The sequence below is a fragment of the Phaenicophaeus curvirostris genome, chromosome 5, assembly GCF_032191515.1.
Source record: "Phaenicophaeus curvirostris isolate KB17595 chromosome 5, BPBGC_Pcur_1.0, whole genome shotgun sequence".
Classification (NCBI taxonomy): domain Eukaryota; kingdom Metazoa; phylum Chordata; class Aves; order Cuculiformes; family Cuculidae; genus Phaenicophaeus; species Phaenicophaeus curvirostris.
This window is the reverse complement of record NC_091396.1, coordinates 15,060,192-15,081,763: the sequence shown is the minus strand read 5'-3', so window position 1 is coordinate 15,081,763 and position 21,572 is coordinate 15,060,192. Positions and strand designations below refer to the sequence as shown.

At 35.4% G+C, this 21,572-nt stretch overlaps 1 protein-coding gene across 15 annotated transcripts in view; it reads left to right on the top strand.

Moving 5' to 3' along the window:
- The window catches only part of SOX6 (SRY-box transcription factor 6), a 375,864-nt gene that overhangs the window by 88,361 nt on the left and 265,931 nt on the right, over nt 1–21,572 (top strand). For 2 of the 15 annotated variants that reach the window (XM_069857672.1, XM_069857666.1), the window contains exon 1: nt 18,764–19,247. The exons of the other annotated variants lie outside the window; for them this stretch is intronic. The gene's annotated coding sequence lies outside the window, so the exon portion shown is untranslated. Of the gene's footprint in view, nt 1–18,763; nt 19,248–21,572 lie in introns of those variants that run through there. 15 annotated transcript variants of the gene reach the window in all.

The window sequence follows — 21,572 nt, the reverse complement described above, 5'->3', positions numbered from 1 at the left end:
TCTTCATCTCTTCAAGCACAAGGCTGAGATTATTGAATGAAAGAAGAGGGAGTCACCATCAGAAATATTCCAGGACTATTGATAGACTCTCTACTAGATACTTGAGGAAAAAATATTGCTCCAAGGTCTGCTGATATTATCTTAATGATGAATACTTTCGAAGATCTAAATTTATAAATATATTTTGTGTACATTATATAACTAAGGCACCCAAAACATTAGTACTGAGGTGTCTGAATTAAAACTTATATATTCTAAGACACAAGTATACACTCATCCTTTGCTTTTTTTCCCGTCTTCCTTCTTAAATTTTGTTTCTTCTCCTTTATTCTATCACAGTCTATATTCCTCTTGTCTTTTTATTTGATTTAGTTCATCTCTTAAATAGATACAAAACATTAAAAGCAAGGGATTTATAAAAAAAAAGTTGGATAAAAAACCCAAGTAGCATTTTTAAACATTTCAAGTCGAAGTCTGAATTTGTGGGTTTTTTTACCCGATATAGATCTTAAAAATTGTAACTGTTGTAAATTCTAAATCTGCTTTTACTCAAAACCCCATACTTATATTATATTGTCAAATATTGCAAGTAGTGAAATTAAATGTAGGAGTAATTAAATAGAAATTTGTTTGGTTTTTCAGACAGCATTGAGAAAAAAATAAGAAGCTATCATTTTTCCTATCACTTCAGTCTTTGCGGCTTTTTTTTTTAAAGTATTATTTAAAGTAATACTGGCATTTTATTCTGTGAAAAGATATTCATGTTTTGCACATTTTCTGTATGAATATGTCTTGCATACACAGTTACTGAAAATCAGATGGAAGTAGAAACTGCGCTACTTGACAAGCTGCTCTTTCTCTTGCAGCAAGGTACAGAAGTAGATACACTTGCGTTTAGGATGTTTTGTTCTTGCTGACTTCTGAATTCATTATGAGAGCTCTAGTTCTCTCATTTTCCTGACGTCTGTGATGACCAATCCGACACTTACTTTTAAGAGGTTTCTGCTACAGTAGCTAGAACTTTCTACCATGCAGTGCCTGACTGTGTCCACCCAGGTGCCCTTTCTCACATGTAGGCTCCATGTCCCAAAATTGCCTGTCACTAAGTTTATACTACTTTTGCATCATTCCTTTTTGGTCACTGAGCTGTACTCTTCTCTGAATCAGAATGAGCGTGGCCTTTGTTCTTAATTCTGTATTACAATGCTATATTATTTTTCTGCATTATTTTAATAGAGAAAATATTGGATTTGTGCCACTGGCAACCCTGACCTTACTGATGACTGAACATACTGAAGACATTTTCAAAATCTATGAAATTATACAGTAGAAATACGAGCTGTACAATACATTACTTTCAGATCATATTTATTTGCTGAATGGATAGTGCAGAAGTGACTTCACATTTTGCGTTGGTTGATTTAAAACCACACTCCTTCTGTGAATAATAACTGAATAGTCATATGGAGTTCATTTAGTTACTGTGACAAGAGGTGTAAAGTGGGCAGAATGGATGTAAAAGTGTTAGGCAAGGAGGATTCGTGATATTTTGGCAAAACCCTATGCATATTAATACTCCACATACCTTGTTCTTAGAAAAAAACCCTGATTCCTCCATTTCTAAGAGAACTTTATCTTGCCAAAATAATTTTATTGGGTACTAAAATTATCCTGACATAAATGATTGTCAGAATGCATTGCACTAATGCCTATGGTTATTAGTGTTTATTGTTAATGATAAAAAAGAAGTTAATATAGAAACAGAGAGAACAGCAGAAGAAATTCAGGGAAATTCGGCTTGGTCCTGAACCAAGCTAGGACCGGATAAGTATTTGGCTGGAACTAGGGAAGGCCTTGCAGTGTGACTTTCTTGGATTCTGCCTGGCTCAGTTTGCTGTTGAGGAACGTGTCCTAGAGGGAAGGAGAAAGGCAGGGGGAAAAGTGTCCATGGCTCATCCTTCCTTAAACCGCTTCAGTCTTAGTGCCCTTTCTGCCTGTCAACTACCATGTGGGAGAGAAGTGGTGCTGATCCCATTGTGAGCAAGAGCCTGAAATCACATTTTAAATGAATAATCAGGAAATTGGATGCTCTTTAAAATCAAACTGAGAAATACGTAGCAATACTTTTGATAAACATTATTCAACTGTGGCCGTTTTACATCTGTTCACACACATGTGCTCTCGCCTGCTCCTCCCCAAGTATGTGCCTCGAAACATTCGTGACCACTTTGGAAATGTGTTAGTAATAACATGAACACGGTAAACCCAGTTCCTTAAACAAGCAGTAAGATACAAGAACTTGTGTAATATACACCTATAGTATAACTGCTAAAATAGATATGGGAACATGAATTAAACATTACGTACTTAAAGAAATGGTAACTCTGGGGAGAGTCTCTGTGACACTGTTACGTTATTTGTTTAGCTATGGAAAGGTCTATATTTAAATTGGCGGAAATTGCACTGAAATCTCTCACAAGTAACCTAGTCAAAAGCAATAATCTAAAAGCAAGTAGGACGACTGTAAAAAAGCATGATTGTTTGGTTAACATAGTTTTTTGTATAAATAGAGTTTCAAGTCAGCATGACTTTAATGCTGACCCTCCCAGTACATTAAAAAAAAAATTAACGCTTGAATCTAACAGCATGTTAGCAGCTAATTTGTGCATTATTTCAGTATCATTCATAAATTACTTTTGAATCCTTTGACTTAAGAAAAAGAAAATCCCACAAATCCTACTTTTGGTCAAAGCATAAGACCATAATTAACTCGGCATGTGCTTTTGAATTAAGGACACAGTGTTCTGAGCTTTCTTAAAAAGCTTTTAAAAATGTTGGGGGAATACTTTCATTGAGCCTTATTGACTGAGCAGAGTTTTAAGATTTGTCACATATGAAGTGATGTTAATTAAATATTGTTATTCCTTTCTGTCAATCAAGAAAGGTTAAGCACTTTTTGTTACTTGAACAAAAAGAGAAGCGGAACAGGTGAAAATATATAAAACAGCTGTGAGGAAAACAGGAGGAATAACATAGTAGGAGTTTAATTGGTTGGAATTTATGGGAGATGCAGGAGATTTAGGTACTAATTCCAAACCATTTAATTTTTTTGCTGTCTTAATACTATTTGAATATTTTTTTACTTTTTGGCAATATGTCATTTACCTAACGAATGTAGAAAGTAAATGTAGTGGCAGAAGGCCAGTATATGATACATGCATATGGTTTATTTGCAGTAGTATTTGCAAGCCAATATTTAATATAGCTGTCACCAAAACCTTCTTTTTATTAAACCAAAATGTCATTAATCAGACTCCCATTTAAGGCTACTTCAGCTCTTTAAGATTCTATGGGCATATTTTTAAGACAAAATAAATTATTGTTTTTATTAGGTATTCAGGTAGTGATGATAATGTCTCCTCAAATGATGAACTTCAAAATTATACATGTTTATATCCTTTTATTTCAGCTAATGTGTGTGAGCTTGTGGGTGTGTCAGATGTGCAAGGCCATCATCAGGGCAAGGTTTTCTAGAACTTTCCTTTTTGGAATAAATAAAATTTGAAGTATAATTACATGACTTGAAATGCTAGTACTTAAAATCCACCACCAAACACCATATGATCTTCTATACAGCTATTACAATTGACAGTTCCAAGGACAAAATCAAGAAGCATCTGTGGACATCCATAATAATAGCTAAGCCATATTGTTTAATCAATGTATAAAGCTTGGACTGTCTATTATTGCCGTAGGGCTCTGTTAATACTGTCAGTATTGAAACCTTTGAAGGTGTGAAAAGCACCCACGAAGAAACGCAGAACTTGTATTACAATTTCTTCTTGTTTTCTGCTTAATGGGGAAGAAACTTCTGTGTGAACATTATTAAATTCATGTGGGAAAATGTGCCTCTGAATCTTTCATTTCCAGGCTTTTCATGCTTTATTGTGGGTCTTTGGAAGCAGTGTGGCCCATGATCTAGAGTCATGAAAGGCTGCTTCAAAAATTTCAGTGCTTTTGAGACTGTGTAGGTACTGAGGAAATATTTCATGGAATAAATCTCTTCTGTAACTCCACTTTGAAAAATTAAGAAATGTGTACCAAAATGATGTCTGCAGTCCTGAATAACTGAGAAAATACAGGAATTTTGATGAAAGAGAATTTTTTTGCTTAATGATGTTCTTTAATTAAATAAATGCCGACAATTTTTTTAAAAGACATAACTATTAATTCCCTCAATATTATGTTACGTGATTTAAAGCAACTTAATTTGCATTGGAAAAATAATATTTTAAATACTCTATATTTTTTATATAATTTAGGGTTTTTTTCCTAGTGCAGTATTTACACTTTCTTTTACAATTTCATCCTCCTTGAAGATTCTCAGAACTTGACTCAACAAGACCCTGAGCGAGCAGAGCTACTGTGAGCAGAAGGTAGGAGTTGATGACCTGATGATTTTCAGAGGTCTTTGCCCACCTGCATGGTTCTGTGGGTCTTCACCACCTTGACCAAAACTCATGGACTTAACTTTTGAGCATCAGAGAACACATATCTGTAGATTGAATTAGAGAGCGAGGTATTTAAAGTGAAGAGCTCTGAAGAACTGGGTAGAAAATAACACATAGTACATACTAAGTACTTTCACTGTACTTTGAATAAGGAAGCAAAACATATTGCTTATAATCAACCTTTTGTTTATAGGTAGCTTAACTTTCTGGGTCTTGTACACTCAAGCAGTTACAATTGTGCAGTTTTCTAGTTTCCTTATTTTTTTAAAGAAAAGTAACCAAAATATCACTATGAATGAGCATTTTAAGGGCTCTGAATTTTGGAACTAGGATTTCTGCATGTCACCTTTGGATCGGGAAATACAGTGTGAAGTGTATCATCTCTAGCACTTCACATAGTCTGGGAGAGCAGAAAGATGCTCAAACCTGAAGCAGTTTTGTTAGTAGTACAAGACATTACCAATTAGCAATCAAGTTAATCAATTTGGCCTGCATTAGCTATTAGTTTTCATATTGATTCTTAAGTAGCATATTATGCATCTTTGAAAAAGTCTGTTATACTTTGATCTGCAAAAATGTTATTAACAGAGGCTATAAACCACAATGAGCGGCTCAGTTGTGGGTGGTTTTTTTCATGCTTATTTTGATGATATAGCAGTATCTTGGGATGACATAGTGTAGTGAGTGAGGATAAATATGTGTTGCCAAGGTCTAAACGGCAGCAATATGGAAGTAATTCAGCAGTCAGTTTCACTCAAAGTTTGAAATCTGTGCTGTATTAGAGGTATGCATAGAAGCTGTGTTAATTGCTGGCTTGTTTTCCATATGGTTCTCTTTTAATGGAGCACATTTGTTGCAGATGGTTGGAAAGTGGGTTGGACAGTGTCTAAACTGGCTATGACTAATTCATACAGTGATTATACTATACTTTAATGTTTAACGGTCTTCTCTGTAAACTTCTTGCATTCCTTGCCATTGAAATGTGGTCCGAGATAACTGAAAAGTATTCTTCTTTATTTAAACTTGTCCTTAGAGGAGAACGAGAGCATGGGGTGGTATGTAGTCATCTTTTCCCTGATTCAAATTCAAAACCACACCCCAAATTGGTTTCTTCAGATGGGTTATCTCCATCATTATTATGGTTTGCTGAGCATATTTAGCTCAGCAATGGGTAATGGGCTCTAAGAAGAGCCACTTGAAGAACTGAAGTGACCTTAACAAATGCTAAAACTGGCTTTGTTCGCACCACAGTGCTTCATTGGTTTGAAACTGACTGTAGCCATTTTGGGTACTAATAGCCTTTTCTTGTTTGCAAGTTTTAATATTGCTAACTTAGACTAGAGGACATTAAACACTTACATTATGTTGAGGTGAAACCGAAGGTACAAATGCAGCAACATTTTGTTGTAAGTCAATTTAGTGGTGACACACATGACAAGAATCTTTCAACTATTAGCCTGATGTTTTAACAGTTCATCTATGAATTCATTCTAAATCCGAAGAGGAAATCCAAATAGAGAAAATTGTCCAGCATTGTTGTAGTCTGTTCTTATAATAATTATTCAGACCTCTTGTGACAAAGCTTATATGACTGACTTTCCCTTTACTGAAGACTACAGCAAATGTATGTCATTGTCAAACTCCAGTTGACGGTTCTTAGTAAAGAAAAAAGAGCACCACGGTTCAGTGGGTTTCTCTACCATTTTTACTGTTGTTTTCTCACATTGTCACTAAAATATTCTCTTTGTTATCTGAATGGGACATCTGCTGACTGGCCTAGCTCTCTTTACCTGATTGTGTGAAAAGTCTTGGTTAAATCTGTTAGGCCTTGGAGGCCTGGTAACCTGCTAAGTGCTATAGAGCCTGAAAGACATTATGTCCTTGGACTAACTTGTCTCTTCTACTTACAGCTGTATGTAACAGATAAAACAACTTACACATAAAAGACAGGAGTAAATGTAATTTTAATACTCTTGTGGACATGTTAATGAGTAGCTGCATTTTTCATGCCCAAAAAGTGTATAAAATTCTGCATGGAATAAGGTGTGTTCTATAGCAGAGCAAAAAAAAAAAAGAAACAGGCCAGCTTTAAAAGAAAGCTTTTTCTCTGGCTCTATCACAATTGGAATTGATGATTTGTTTGAAGTGGTAGGAAATCCACTTTCTATGGCTAACAATGTGGAATAATGCAGACCATTTGGCAGTTAGTACTATGAGATCCAAACTACAGCTTTGATGCAATAAGACTATACCTTGTAGATACAAATTTATAATTTTTCTTAAGGCTTTCCCCTGCTCTGGGCCACTGTTTGGCACGGCCATTTCTCTGCACTAACCGAAGTTTGCTTTGAAACACGTTTATATTTGATTGGTGTTTTTAGAATCTGATAGTTGCTAGTTCCTCTCTACAGAAGTAACCTTTTAAAATGTCAGTTTTAATGTACAAATTTTATGAGAAGAAAACGACTTTTTAAAATACTAATTTTAGACTCCTTTGCCGAGCTTGTAGTCAGCTGCTGTTGTCTCAGGCTGAGTATTGGAAAAATAAGTCAGTGCTCACTGTAATAAAATGTGTGCTCTGGACTTCATGAGGAGAAAAAAATTGTTCCCTTTTACATTCTTTTTATGTAACTGTGGCACAACTGCCAGGTAGTCTTCTATCCTTTTACTTGTTGATATTTAACCTCTTCAATGCCTTCTTTCTATCTGTCCTTCTGTCTGTCTGCGTCCAGTGTGCACTGGATTCCTGCAAGAGAGAATTCCTTCCCTCTTAGGTGATAGTCCTCCCTAAGAAGGGGTAATGTCAGGTACATAAGATCTCATCTTCTGCTTTGTAACGTTGAAACCTTACAAATTAAGTGAATGGTTTATCAAATATTTCGTGTAAAACCTGTTTTAAAGAGTTTTTCCCTCTGAAGGTGACACTATTAATTTGCTGCTAAAAGAGCTGATAATTTTCTGTAATCTTAATTTCTGCAGCTTTTCCTTATTGTCTGGGTTGCTGTGCCGTATAATCCATTTAGAGGTGACACTGAAATTCAAAAGGAATGGAAGCTTAATCTTAAATGACGCCCCCCCCCCCCCCCGCCTTCCAGTGTTCCTTGTTTTAAATCAGAAAAGTAGCACTTGTTTTGGCTTCAGGGAGCTGTATGTTCAAGCTCACAGCTGGAGGTATGGTGCTGCAGTGATGGTCACCAGTGATGGGAAGGGAGAGTATAATGAATTAAAAAACCCAACAAAAACAACACCGCATAAAAACCCCTCGGGATTAAAGACAAGCACTTCATTCTTTTCTCTCTCAAAGCTCCTGTATAAATTGTGCATGCAGATGAAAGAATTTCAGAAGGGAGTATATTCAGGTTTTAAATATCAACAAGATGTATTTGATTCTGATATTGCCTCTTAAGGAACTAGAAAGATTTTCTTTATTGTCTTCCAGTTATGTTTCCTACGATTGTGTATTTTTGGTCATCACTCTTTTGAAAGAAGTAGCGGAGCTAAACCTTTTCATTTAATTGTAGTAAAATGTTGCCCTAAAGTGGAATAAAAAATTATTTTTTTTTACTAGTTCATATAGAAAAACATAGAAATGTAATAATATTTTAACTATAGTTTATATAGATCTCTCCCATTTAAACGCAACGCAAATCTTTCACACTGCAGGGCAAACAACTGTGAGACTATAATGTGCGGTGTGGCAAGCACACACCATAAATTTGATAATCATGCTTGTGAGTTCTTCATATTTCACAGAAAGAATCGGGAAGAATGAAAATAGAGGAAAAAGAGCATACAATGGCATTATGAGTGTCATTGTGTAAAAGAAATAACATTGCCTTCATCTTCTGTACTTGCCCATGCTAAAACTACTATGCCGAATGCTGATTGGATACTGTGAGTTATAGCGGAGTATGGGAGTGTTATGGAATCGGAATTCCTTTCAGATGTACCCCATTATTTTTGAAGTCCTATTATTTCCTCATGTGTTCTGGCTGATGAAATAAGGAAAGGACCCTTTTAGTGGGGGTAAGAGGAGACTACTGCTTAGCTTGTACAAGTTACAAGTATTGATGGGCTGCTGTTTAGAGAAATGTGGGTGGGAGGCTATTTTAAAAGACAATGAAAAAAAACATTTAAGCGTATAGCAACACAAATATTTTACCAAGTGAGGACAGACTGTGCATTTCATTACGACAAAAGGTGCAGGCTTGGAGGGAAAAAAATAAAGGAAAACACTATCTCCTTATGATTTAAAATATAAACTCTGTCTGTGGTAATCTTAAACCTTTACATAAATTTATGCATTTAACTCTTTCGTTTCTCACATTCCTTTTCCTAATCTGAAATAGTCTGTTGGAAGGAAGTGCTTGCCAATGTTTCCTATCAAATACAGATGCTAGGAAGAAGTTCCTGGGGTTTGTAGGGAGTCCCTGAGCTGTTGTAGGGAGTATCGCAAGCTATTGCTGTTCTCATTCTCCTCCCTCTAGTTTTGCTTCCTCCTCTCTTGCTGATGCATTTATTCCCTAAGGCTGCTCACCTGTGGCAGCTGCTCTGTCCTGAACCTTGTGATGTCCTCTTCCAGATACCAGAGCTGAGAAATGGCTATGTATTTCCATCTGGTCTAACTGGTGGACTTTGAAGAAAAGGCTGGGAACACAACCTAATGATTTTGCTTAAATGTAACTGTACATGCAGGTATATATAGCTATGTATATACATGAATATGCATACATGAATATGTACACACATATATATAAAACATTAAATATATATATATGAAAAGTCAGGAAATCTGTGTTTTCAAGACCTATTTGGGATAATAGGCACGGGTGGATGAGGTGCTAAGGGGCATGGTTTAGTGTTTGATAGGAATGGTTGGACTCAATGATCCGGTGGGTCTCTTCCAACTTGATTATTCTATGGTTCTATGATAATAATATTTTTCACAAATGTTGAAGAAACCAGGTAGTTGTATAGCTCATTCTCTGTGATTACGAGGAAGACTTTTATAACCATGCTAAGTTACCTTGGTGGGACACTGAATTGATTACAATAATTAAAAAATCTACATGGTTCAACTGATTTGCATTATTTTGCACACTAAACTGCTTTAGTTTCCATCAGTGTGACAATTTCCAGCTGTGTCAGCAGTGAAAATATTGTAAAGATTTAGATATACTCCAAAATATTAATGTATACCAAAAATAACACATTTTCGAAATCTATTACCCTAAGCTCTTTAAGAATGAACTATAAATGAGTGTCTATACTATAGTTAAGAGTATCCTGTTTTTAATAGGTTATATATTTTAATTCCACTCTTTAGAAATGAAAGATTTAAGTCCTGACAATTATATGGGCAGAAGAAATGAATGCCCAAAGATTGGATGCTGCATATCATTAAACTACGACAGGTATACCTTTGAAGGGATACTTAATGTGTGAAAATTTGATATATGGGGTTTTAAGAAGTGTAGTGAAAGTGCCTGCTTGCAGCACCTTCCAGGTCTGAAACACTGTGTGGCACAGATCCAGAAAGATTTGTCAGCCTGAAAGCTGTTGCAGCTGGAGCTGGATTTCAGACTGAACCTAGGAAAGATATGTACCGGATATAGCACGTAAACAAAGTGCACTCACTGTACTGACTTGATTAATTTGTCTGTTCTTATCCACCTTATAATGAAACAATGCAGTGGTATGACTGGTTGATTGGATATTGAAAGGACCAGCTTTAGAGAAAGGAAAATAGAAAGCAAACTGAAACTCACCAAACCTTTGTGTTAGCTTGTTTTGGTTTTGTTTTTAAGTGATACCTGCTTCAGACTGCTTAGAGATTCAGTTTCTTTCCCTCATTCCCTCTTTTTATCAGTAGATTTCAAAGCAGTTTAGAAAGGTGATTTATAAAGTTTTTTCCCTCCTGTTTTACACACAGGTAAAATGAGGCATGAAAAGGTAATTAGCATGTCACATACTCAGTGAAAAATATGCCTTACTTTTCTGTCTACCTTCTTCATTAGGCAATGCCGATTGAAAAATTTTGACTAATGGGAAAAATTGTAAGTTAAATGCTGAAAGATGCCTAGTAAATTATTTTTTGAGGAGGTATTGAAGCTCACCACATGGCTATCTTTTGTGTCTGTTTGTGATACTAATTATATATGTATGACGTCTTTCATGTATGAGCTATTTCATGTTGGATTCACCAGCAAACTGAAATTGTTTAATAGTTACATTTGGCCCAGTTTCTCTTGAAACCTACCCTGTGTTTTTGAAGTGAGATGCAAGCCAAATTTGCATATGGATAATTTTCTTCTCACTTGTTGGGGTGAAATTTTCACATAATTTGTGCAGGCTACTTTTGCACTCTAGGACACAAAAATATTTTTTAAATGCTCACTGAGTATATTACCTGCACTTGGATTGCATATAGTATGAAGCAGTTTATCAACCTATTTTCTTACACTCACTGTGAAATCTGTGATGAATTGCGTAGATCAGTATTCTCTTGTAGAAGACAGTTTGGAATATAATAGCCCTATTATTTATTGAAATCAAGTGATAATAGCCAGAAGAGTGGAGTTGGCTGCTTGTGTGGATTTTGTTCTACCATTTATCTAGTTTATCTTCAGGACTAAAAAAAATAGAAGATATGAAAATATGAAGATCCAATTGCAAAGAAAATTTAAGGTGTTATGTCAATAGTTCAACGGCATGTTTGCAGGGGTAACAGTTCCAAAAGCAAATAAGAAATTTTTAAGGGATTTGAACACCATTTCAGATCTTATATGACAAATCAAATGGGAGTGAAGTTTTGGAATAAGATGGGATGTCTAGGATTGCAAGAAGAGTTAAATAGTACTAAGAATTTCTAATTGTGAACATGGTAATCTGATAAGTGACTTGAATTCAAATATGTAAGTTGCTTGATCTTGTAGTTCATACAGCTGAAAAAGAGACATTACTTTTTATGCCCAAATAGAGTCCTCTGGAAATCCAAAGACCAGGCAGCTCTGCTTCCTCTCATCTGACAGATCTATATAGCTGTGCATACAGTGATGTCAGTATGGACCAACCAGGTGGAATAGGATGTGGAGAACCTGTAGAGAAGGACACATGGAAAGAGAGAACTATTCTTGATTAACAGTATATGAAGATAGATTGCTGTCCTGTATAATCAGCACTAGTGGCTGGGGACACAAGCTGGTAATTTGCAGAACAGGATTGGGTTTCATTTTATGACTGTTATATAGGTTCTATTATATATATATTTCCTTATACAGATTCAATTGTGTGTGTATATATATATAAACACTGCATAAACTTATTTGTGAGGCTACTTGAGTAAAAAAAAACATATGCAGAAGGAGCTTACTTTTTTTCATGTTATTTAGGTCAAATTTGCTTACATTATTATGCATGAAATATCAATGTCTTTATTTCTTTTCCTTGAAATACGTTTTATTATGCTATACATCAGTGCAGAATGTATTGCAACTTGGTGTGTGAAAATTATGTTCAAAGAAATGAAAAAGTATTATAAATTGACTTTTCTGTTCTGTATTGGCCACCAGAGTTTCTGAGATCAACATGACAGAGCACTATAGTTACTCAGAGATATACTTTAATGGGCCCAGTTGAACTCATAATGTATCAAAGCCCAATCAGTGTCTTATTCTACACCAAACCAGCATGATTACTGAGTATTTGACTACTTTATTAATGTTTCCACCACACCATGCCATTAGCTGCTGCTATGCCAGCCTGACTTTTGTCAGACTCCTGTGTTGAAGTCTTAGTAGATTATTGGATTACTGTTGTTCTTTTCCATGTATTTCTATGTACTACATGGATATTCAGCAAAAACCACAGGACACAAAGTACTGTATTGATGTAGGCACTGATTGTTCTAATGCTGACTGTCTACAGACTGTACCTGGACAGCTCTCTACCTGCTAAATGTGAAATTATGCAGATGATTTGCTGTCTAAGCAGCTCTGATCTCAAAGCATGAATTCACATTCTGTGTAGGATAATAATGCAGGCTTTATTACTTGCTCACTAAAAGAGGATTGGTGTGTTTCATATATTTAAGGAAAAACTAGAATTTTTGGGAAACAATGTATTTGCATTGTGCATATCAGTGCAGCAGCTATCACAAGATGCCTTTTGAATACACAGTTAGGATGAATTCTACAATATTAGTATGTGCATAGCCACAAATGAAAATAATGGGAATTTCCTGACTGAGTGGTAAAGGATAGAACCACCTATCACTTTGTGCAAAGTCTGGTTTTTTATTAGATGTTAGTATAATTTTTAATGAATAAACTTACCACTGTAATTTCTGTCTTGCAGAGGTGGTTTTATTCAGGAAAAAATAACAACTAAAAGGCAGTCAAAGATCACTAGTGGAAGATACATGTATCTGTGAAAACAGGTTCTCATCTCTTAAGGTGTGATTATCTTGGCAGAAGAGAAGTTAAGCTTAAGTAAATAAATAAATCAATGAGTGAATAAAGAAATGACAGTGATATCTCAAAATGGTAGAAGACTATTGTGAAGTTCAGTTTATTTTTAACTAGCTAGAATACTACTACATAGTTAAGTTTAATAACATTTCATTTACCAGCTTTTAAACAGCTTGGGTGTTTGAGTGTTAAGTAAACTGAAATTACTGCCTTTGCAAATAAGTGTGTTTTCCTTTTTTATGCAGGTTATTTCAGTGACTTGCTTGTAATTGTGTTAATATTTTCAAGTGCAAGTTGTTGAATTCTTTTCAGGATCAGGATTATTTTGTGAGGGACTGTAGTGGCAACAACATGACAGAATCTGACCTGTACTGTGTTAAACAGACACAAGCAATACAAAGTGTTAGCACATGGGTTTCAAATGAAACCAAGCTATGGTCCTTTATGTATGATAATTAGCTGAACCTGGCTGGTTTGTAATTTATCTGGAGAGGAATTGAGTTGTACTTTCCACTGAGTAGTGTTTTTGGAGGTATTGGGATTTGGAATCACATAGTTCTTGTCTCTGGACTGGTGGACATTTAAGTAAAACGTAATGCAATAAGGGATTAAAAATAGAAAATCCCCTTTGCAGTCCCTTACTGGTCAATTAGGAATCACTTGAAGGGTGAGAGAATTCTGTGAGTAAACGGGCATTGAGGCCAGCACAGCTTCCCAACACCTTATCCAACTTCCTACTACTATGACTTTGGAGAAAGTTGCCATGCTGTACTGGCATCTTTGGAGGGAGTTGGACCAGGGTCTTTATGGTGAAGACATCAAGTTACAGAGAAAATGTTTTTTCTTAACTGTTAATAAAAACTAAGTCAAGTGGAGTTAGTCTTGACTGCCCAGGTAATTATTTTGGACTTTTCAGGAAGGTATTCTTTGTGGTACTGAACAGTAGTCACTATTGCTGTTGTTTGGACCAAATATTGGCACTATCAGCAAGGTTTAACTTCTTTGTTGGTATCGAACTGTGTGCCTCTAGTCACATGTGTGACGTTTCTACTTGCCAGAGATGTGGGCTCTGTGACTGGAGAAGGACTTGGTCTGTGTAGAGTTTAGGTGGTGTAGAAGACTATTGAATATTTTTCTAACTATGATTTCAAAAAAGGAAGTCTCTTATGATGCATTTTGTCACAGTGAGGCTTCTTCTCTTTTCAGACCTTTTGTAAAGTGAGTAACTTTGCTAAAACTCTAGTAGTCATAAACCCCAGAGCTTCAAGTACCATGAGGTTTAAGAAAATGTTTTGTATTTGGTATAAGCCTTTGAAGCTGAATTATCAGACTTTCTCTTGTGGCATATTTTAAGAAAATATCAGAAGTGGAAAAATTCTGAGTTTTGGCAGCTCTAGCTTAATTTTATGTATTCAACAAGTGTATTACAATGAATGGTGAGCTGGCAAAGGACAAAAATATACCTGTATTTGCGGTCGTTTAAGGCATTGGTACTTTTTTATGAACAAATCGGAGAAGTGGAATTTATCACATAAAGTAGGGGCTAGTTCTTTTGGGCAGCCTGATCTAGTGGGGAGTGTCCCTGCCCATGGCAGGGGTGTTGGAACTAGGTGATCTTTAAGGTCCTTTCCAACCGAAACCATTCTATGATTCTGTGATTTACAGAAGTGGATCTGTAGTTTCTGTGTGAGAGGGTAAGAATTTTATGTTCTGTGGCTGGTCCAAGTGTCACCTGGCCCATGGTGTTTTCACATGTTTTTCCTTACTCTGTCTGAATAGGCAGACTTCTTTCCAGTTAACATACAACAATATCCTTTGCTGATTACTGAACTCTGATCTTTGGCTGGATGCACGCTTGTTTCTTTAAGCACATGTAGTGCAGAGTAGGTCTGGAGTTGGGTAATTCATAAGAGCTGGCTATTATTATTATTAATACTACTTGAAAGAGTCTGTATTATTTTGCACAGCAGTGTGGTCACCTGGCAGCAGGTCATTAGCATTTTAGGTTTCTTTCCTTCACAACAATGCACAACATGCTAATTAGAGGATTTTGAAAGCTAAGCAACCTGTTTTAAAATCAGACATTTCAATTTGCAGCTTTAATGGCTGTATTATAATAACTGGCTTGGCTCAGGGGAGAGGGGGAGAGAAGCACTTCTCATGTTCCAGTAGCAAGGCCCAATATAACAGAGGCTGACAAAATTAAAAAACCCATAATGTGACCTTTGCCTGGGATAAAAGGCTGTTTCATAACAATTTCCTTTTGTTCTTTGTTTAAGCCATTATTCCAAAAGGAGCCTCCGATTAATCTAAGTAAATGCATCATTACAGTCCTAATCCATGTCCTTCTGTCAGTGTCTGTTTTAATTAAATAAGAAACACTAGCAGAAAGATATCACGCACAAAGCTGTGATTGGAGAAAGAGGGTTGTTTGATCAGGGTGAGATTAAAAAGGGCTTTACTGTTTTGTCCTTTTGCTCTAGATGCCATAATGTAGGTTAAAGGAGGAAAACTTGCCTAACAGTTTAGCACATTGCTCCCCATTACAGTATTAAAATAACCAGATTTACCAGTGACACTGTCCCAGTCGTCCAATTAATTATATACAGAATATTCACAGACAAATTGCGCAGCAACTTGGTTTGAGTAATTTGACACATTCATATGTTTGAGATTGTATACATAGTTGGCCAGAAATTGTGTTCAAGTGCAGTTTTTTTAAATGACATAAAACATTGAGTAAAACTATTGATGAATTTAGGGACTTGCATTTTTTTAGTACATGTGGCTAATAAATTGTAAATATGATCTATTGCATGCCTCTGATTTTTAAAAAACATTTTTTATTTCTCAAAAAATCAGGATAATTATTTTAAAGTGATGAAGAATCCTTTTAATAGATGTCGTAATATCTAGCTAGTTAATATTGCTAAAGCAATACATATGTAAGCGACTCTTCCTCAAGGTAGTATTTCAAGATCCCTGTGGTGAGGGTTTTCTCCCATATCCAGGCCATTATTTGATGTAATGAAAAGAGAAAGTGTGCAACACAGAGATTGTTAATTAATTTAGCCTAACAAGATGAAGATAAATGAAGCAAAGCATAGATTGGATGAAGCAAGGTCTTATTTACAATTTAATACTGCTTTATATTAGGTATTTTTCAATTTACAAAAGAAATGACCCTGAGTTTAGAGAAAATGTGTTCTGTGAGTACATGCAAGACGACTTTACATTATGTGAACGGTTCTGAGAAGTGCTGAAAATGCCTTTTGAGTTAACCTTTAACTTTTAAATTTTCTTCCCCACTTTTTTTTTTCCTTTTCACATTTTTTTCACATTTAGGTTTACAATACTTTTGTAAGAATAACAAAAAATAAACCCCCAAACTTTTCCCCATTTAAATAAATAGCTAAGTACTAATGGGTACTTTTGCGAGCTCAGATTCTATTGTTTCCAATTGTTTATATTATTCAGTTTCCCAAGTACAAAGTTTAGGGTGTAATTCTACAAAATAGACAAAATACAATGTCCATAACATCTAATAACTAACCAACTAACCAAAGTCCTTTGTTGTGACTTACTTAGCACACCTGCATCAGTTTGATCAAAACCCAGAAGTCTAAATGATTACCAAATTACCTTTTTTTTTCTTTTTAATAAAAAATTGTCCTTTTGACAGATGAATTGGGTCTGTCCACTATTTGACCTTCTGTCATGATTTCTGTCTGCAAAGGAAATGCCTTCCTTCCTTTTGCAGGAGCTAGACAGCTAGACAGGACAGTGTTATCTTGTGTCACTGCAAGCCGTGGTCTCTACAAATAGCATTATTATGGTCCCTATGTTCTTATCTTGGGGGTCATGAACAAATCCATGCAACTGCTTCTAAAGATTTCAATAAATAGGACTTTTTATCCAGACAATTGCCTTTTATATTACTTTTAAACAAAACTACTAGTCCATCAAGAGTTTCAAAAGGAAAACAATTCTACAGAGTGCTGGTATGGCAGCACAGACCAATCATTATGGCACCCATTCTCCAGTCCTTTATTTTTCAAGTCCACAACAATAGCTTGTTGATTCAATGGACAAGACCAGAACAATTAAGTTCTCTGTTTAGCAGCAGTGCAGCATTTTAATGCCCTCCTCTAATAATGGTCTCATTATTGTTATTCTAAGACTGGGCCTCAGGAGGAGGAATATTTGCTGGAGGTACGTCATTATTTTGCAAATTTCGATTAGCTCATCATGTTGTCTGTACTGTGAAAATCGTAGCTAATTAGGGCAGTCAGTTAGACTACCAGCTTTTGAGCTTATGAGTTAAAAGGTAGCACACTTGATAGACCAATGATGTGAAAAAGGTGGTAAAAAGGGGGATTAGAGCTGTTGCCTTAGTAACTCGAACTTCCATCTGTGCGGGAACAATGGACCTGTGTTTCTCCTCCACCTTGGTGTAAAAATTGGTTTTGTTTTGAAAGGACGGGGCTTTTTATGACAATCTGGAATTCAGCCTAAAGGGGTGTAGTTTTAGTTGTTAGGAGAGACCATTGGAGGATAGGAAAGATGAAAGGTCATGGCAAGCTCCAAGGACATGAAAGGTCATTGTCTCTTGTAACAATAGTGGATTGTTTTGTTCCATTATTTCCAGCCAACCACTCAGTCAGGTGACAGAAGAGATACCACCAGTTTAGTCAGGTGGAACAGGAGAGAAAGGTAATGCACCTTCTGAAGAACAAAACTATAATTTGCCTTTATTAAACAAAGTTGCACTTATTTGTGACCATCCTCTGAACAGGGTTGTTTACTGACTTACTATTCCAGCCTGTTTTGTTCAGCACTGCCTCTGTAGGCCATCACATCCCTGGGAAGCAATCCAATGTGTTAGAAAATGTTGTTTAGGGTTTCTTCTCATGAAGAGAAGCCTCTAGGAGTACCACTGATGTGATACTCAACAATAAATTTAGTTGTTGTAACTTTGGTGATCTTTAAAAGTTTTTTCTTCAAACACACACAGAATGAAATTAACTATAAATTTGAAATAGATTTACTTCAATGCTTTATCACAATTTCCACAGCACATATAATAGAAATTTTACAGCAAGTAAAGTTATTCCAGTATTATTTAAATAAATAGCAGAGTTTACCAGGAAAAACATTTCTGTTAGTGAATAGAACTGTCATGTTTTATATTTTTCTTAGCATGTCCAAACCCCAAAGTCATAGTTTTCCAGAAAGGAAAAAAAAAAGGTTTCCTTATGATTTCTCTGTTTATTTTTGCAGTGTTATGTCCCAGTCATCTGTGCAACAAATTTATTTTTTTTATTCCTCTTCCTTCTGTCCATAATGAAAGTTCATCCCAAGGTCCGTCATGTACTCCTCAAACAAAGGCTAATTTCCTTAGGTCAGGGTTTCCAGCATGTTCTGCCCTCCTATACTATATCTCTAAACCCCTTTTCTGGTTTTATTTTCTAATCTTTTTCCTTATTTCACAACAGAGCTTCCAAAATATATTGAATTCTTATGAAACTGATAAAATGTATGAAATTTGCTACTATTACCTTTGAAAAATAAAATTGCATATAATTGTTAGGTATCCCATCTTAAACTGTCCTGACCTTATTTGAACTCCCCTTTATAGCTATTCTGGGCCTCTCTTATCTCATTTTAACTCCTGGCCACTCTTGCTCTTGCTTTCTGACAACACAGATGGACGGCCTTGCACAAACAGATAACTGTGGTAATTTCTCAGCAGACTATTCAGTAATAAAAGGAGTTATTTTCAGAATTCAGCAGGCATGTGTCATATTTACACGTACAGTGAAGATGAGAGGTTGAGCAGTAGTTTCATGGAAGTGTGCTGTCTTTTGAGCCATTGGACTTAACAGCTTTCAGTTTGTTGATGCATTGGTTTACTAGCTCCTAGGTTTAGTAAGAAGAGTCTTTAAGAGAAAGGAAGTCTTAAGTATTTATAAGCTTTTAGTTTTTTTAAGATAATATATTCTTAATCTTTCCTTTTAGCTCTATTTAATTTTTAAGTATATACTACCATATTTTTTTTTGGTTTAGTATGAAAATGAACTGAATAGGGTAGGTTTAGTTCAAAATGGGAGCCCTGAAAAGGGTTAACCAGCAGAGAATTACAAATGAACTATCAGGAAAGTTGATTATTAATCCAACAAGAGAGAAAATATCCTTCCAGTTAGCAAGAATTAGTACCTGAAGAGCTGATAATATTGTTCAGGCTGTCGGTGTGGAATGGCAAAGCCAGGTAAGCTAGACATCTTCTCAAAGGCATAAAGTCTTTTCTTTCTGTTTTTAATTGTAAGAGAGTTTAATTTTAAAAAGAATCTTTGTTAATTTGCTTAAAATATCAACATATGAAACAGCATGTGTTGATCTTCAGTCTCTTCAAATGAATGGAAGAAATTAAAATTGTACTTTCACTCTGTTAAGAGGATATATTCATAAGCTATGCAATGTATATAACTGTGAAATATCGTAACAATTATTTGCTGGTTTGTGGTCAAGTGTGAGAACTGATTACAAAACCTAAAGAGTCCTTCGCAATTGCAAGCTAATTGTGTTACGTAAGTATGTCTTTACTTGTGCTTGAACATATTGTGAAGGCTTACGGAAACTTTTATATTTCTAAACTCTTTCACTTAGAGTTATCCGACTTCATTTTTTTCACTGTATCAATGATTTATTCAAGCTTGTTTTGATATTTTGAACACATTTGTGTTCATTAAAAAGCTTTTTTTGTGGGGTTTCAAAAATCTATGATCTGGGGTTAGGAGGAAATGGATGTTTGGTAAACATACCAGTGTGTTTATAGAGAGAAATTCAAACCAAACCATTAGATCAGTTGAACGTAATCTTCTTATAATTTTGGTCATTTTCTAAAAGCTCAAAGCTCTGTCTTGGGAAAACTTTCAAATTTGTCTGTTATATTTGTGCTGCTGATACTAATTGATAGGTATAAGAAACTTTTCAATGTAATACAGTTTTTCAATGTAGCCTTCACTATCTACTTTATTATATGAGACACGCAAAATCATTTAAATAAGGGTCTAACACTGTAGAAATTAGAAAGTCTGTGTACAGTATTTAATAACTCTTCCCACGTTGATATGCTGTTACTTAAATTACTAGCATTTTAAAAAAATCCTGATTTGCTTGCAGAATGGAATTCAATATGCGTATGACATTACTACAGTACCTTTCTTGGTGGAAAAGAGTTTACCATCTCTAGATCTTAGCCTATCAGTATCTATGGAACAGTCTGAAAGCTACATGGAAGGGGCTGTGGTGATACAAGAATGAAAATATAGGTAAAAACTGAAAGTAACCCAAACCTGAAGCTGAGCCCTTGTGGCAATTTCATTCGACATGGTAACCTTTCATAAGCCATATAGAAAGGAAGAAACTTTTTGATTTTTAGAATGGGTTTAAGAAGTGGCCTAGGGCAAAGGAGAAATCGAAAGAAGGGAAGAACAGGCAGTGAGGAAAGAGAAATGGAAAAGGGGTGTTTGTCTGACAGGTTTCATAGTTTTGTGTGTGACTTTGGCCTACTCGAGCAGAGACAGCTGATGGCCAATTTTTCTGAAGGATGGCTCATCACTTTAAAGTAAATTAAACTCCTAAAATTTGCTTGGGATGCCTTTATCAGGGCAACAAATGGTGGCATTTTGGAAGCTGTGCTAAATATTCAGATACACAGAGAGGCAAATAACTTCTTGTGGCACATTTTATCCAAGGATTTTTAAGGAGAATGGAGACAACACAAATCAGCTACTTTGCTTGAATATGAACACCAGCATCTAGGAAATACATAAGGAGCAAGAAACCCAATGATGGAAAAATTATCACACAGGAAATGATATACGTAGAAAAAACAAGATTGTAATTAGTGGAGGAAAGTAAGAAACTGATTAGAGGAATAAAGTTTCCCAGATGTTTAAGGAAAAAAAAGAAAGTTAAATTAGATAAGCTCTTTTAACTAGTATTGGAGAAGAATGCTTGTTTCAGAGCAGGAAAGCTAAACTTAAAATTAGAAAAAAGCTGGCAACTGAGTTTAACTCAACTGTTTTCCTGCACGAGTGACTCTTCGGAATGCTGTGCTTGGAACATCATCAGGAACAACTATTGTAGTGTTGTTGGGGGAAAAAAACCCCAAAATAAAGCTCTCTGAATGTGTATTTGAAATGATTAAGAGGATTCTATTACTTATGTGTATACTAACCCACAAATTAGACAAATTGGTTGGATATTGAAGTAATATTCCAGGATTTATTGTATTTTGTATGTATATGTAGTTCACAGCTGAGCTGTAGCACTGTACTGGTTCAACTGACAGACTTTACTAACCCCTTTTAAATGTGAGTATTAGCTTATTGACAGGATCCTAAGTCATTGAATACTACCTGCAGCTGGAGAGAAACCGTCTTGAACCCTTCCAACTACAAGCCAGTGTAAACTAGCTCTTATTTAATTATTATAATTTAAATAAATTTTGATAAAAGTAATATTCTTACATAAAAAAATGTAAACAAAAGACATCAAGCAGAGACTGTCTTTTTCGTGCCCGTTCCAG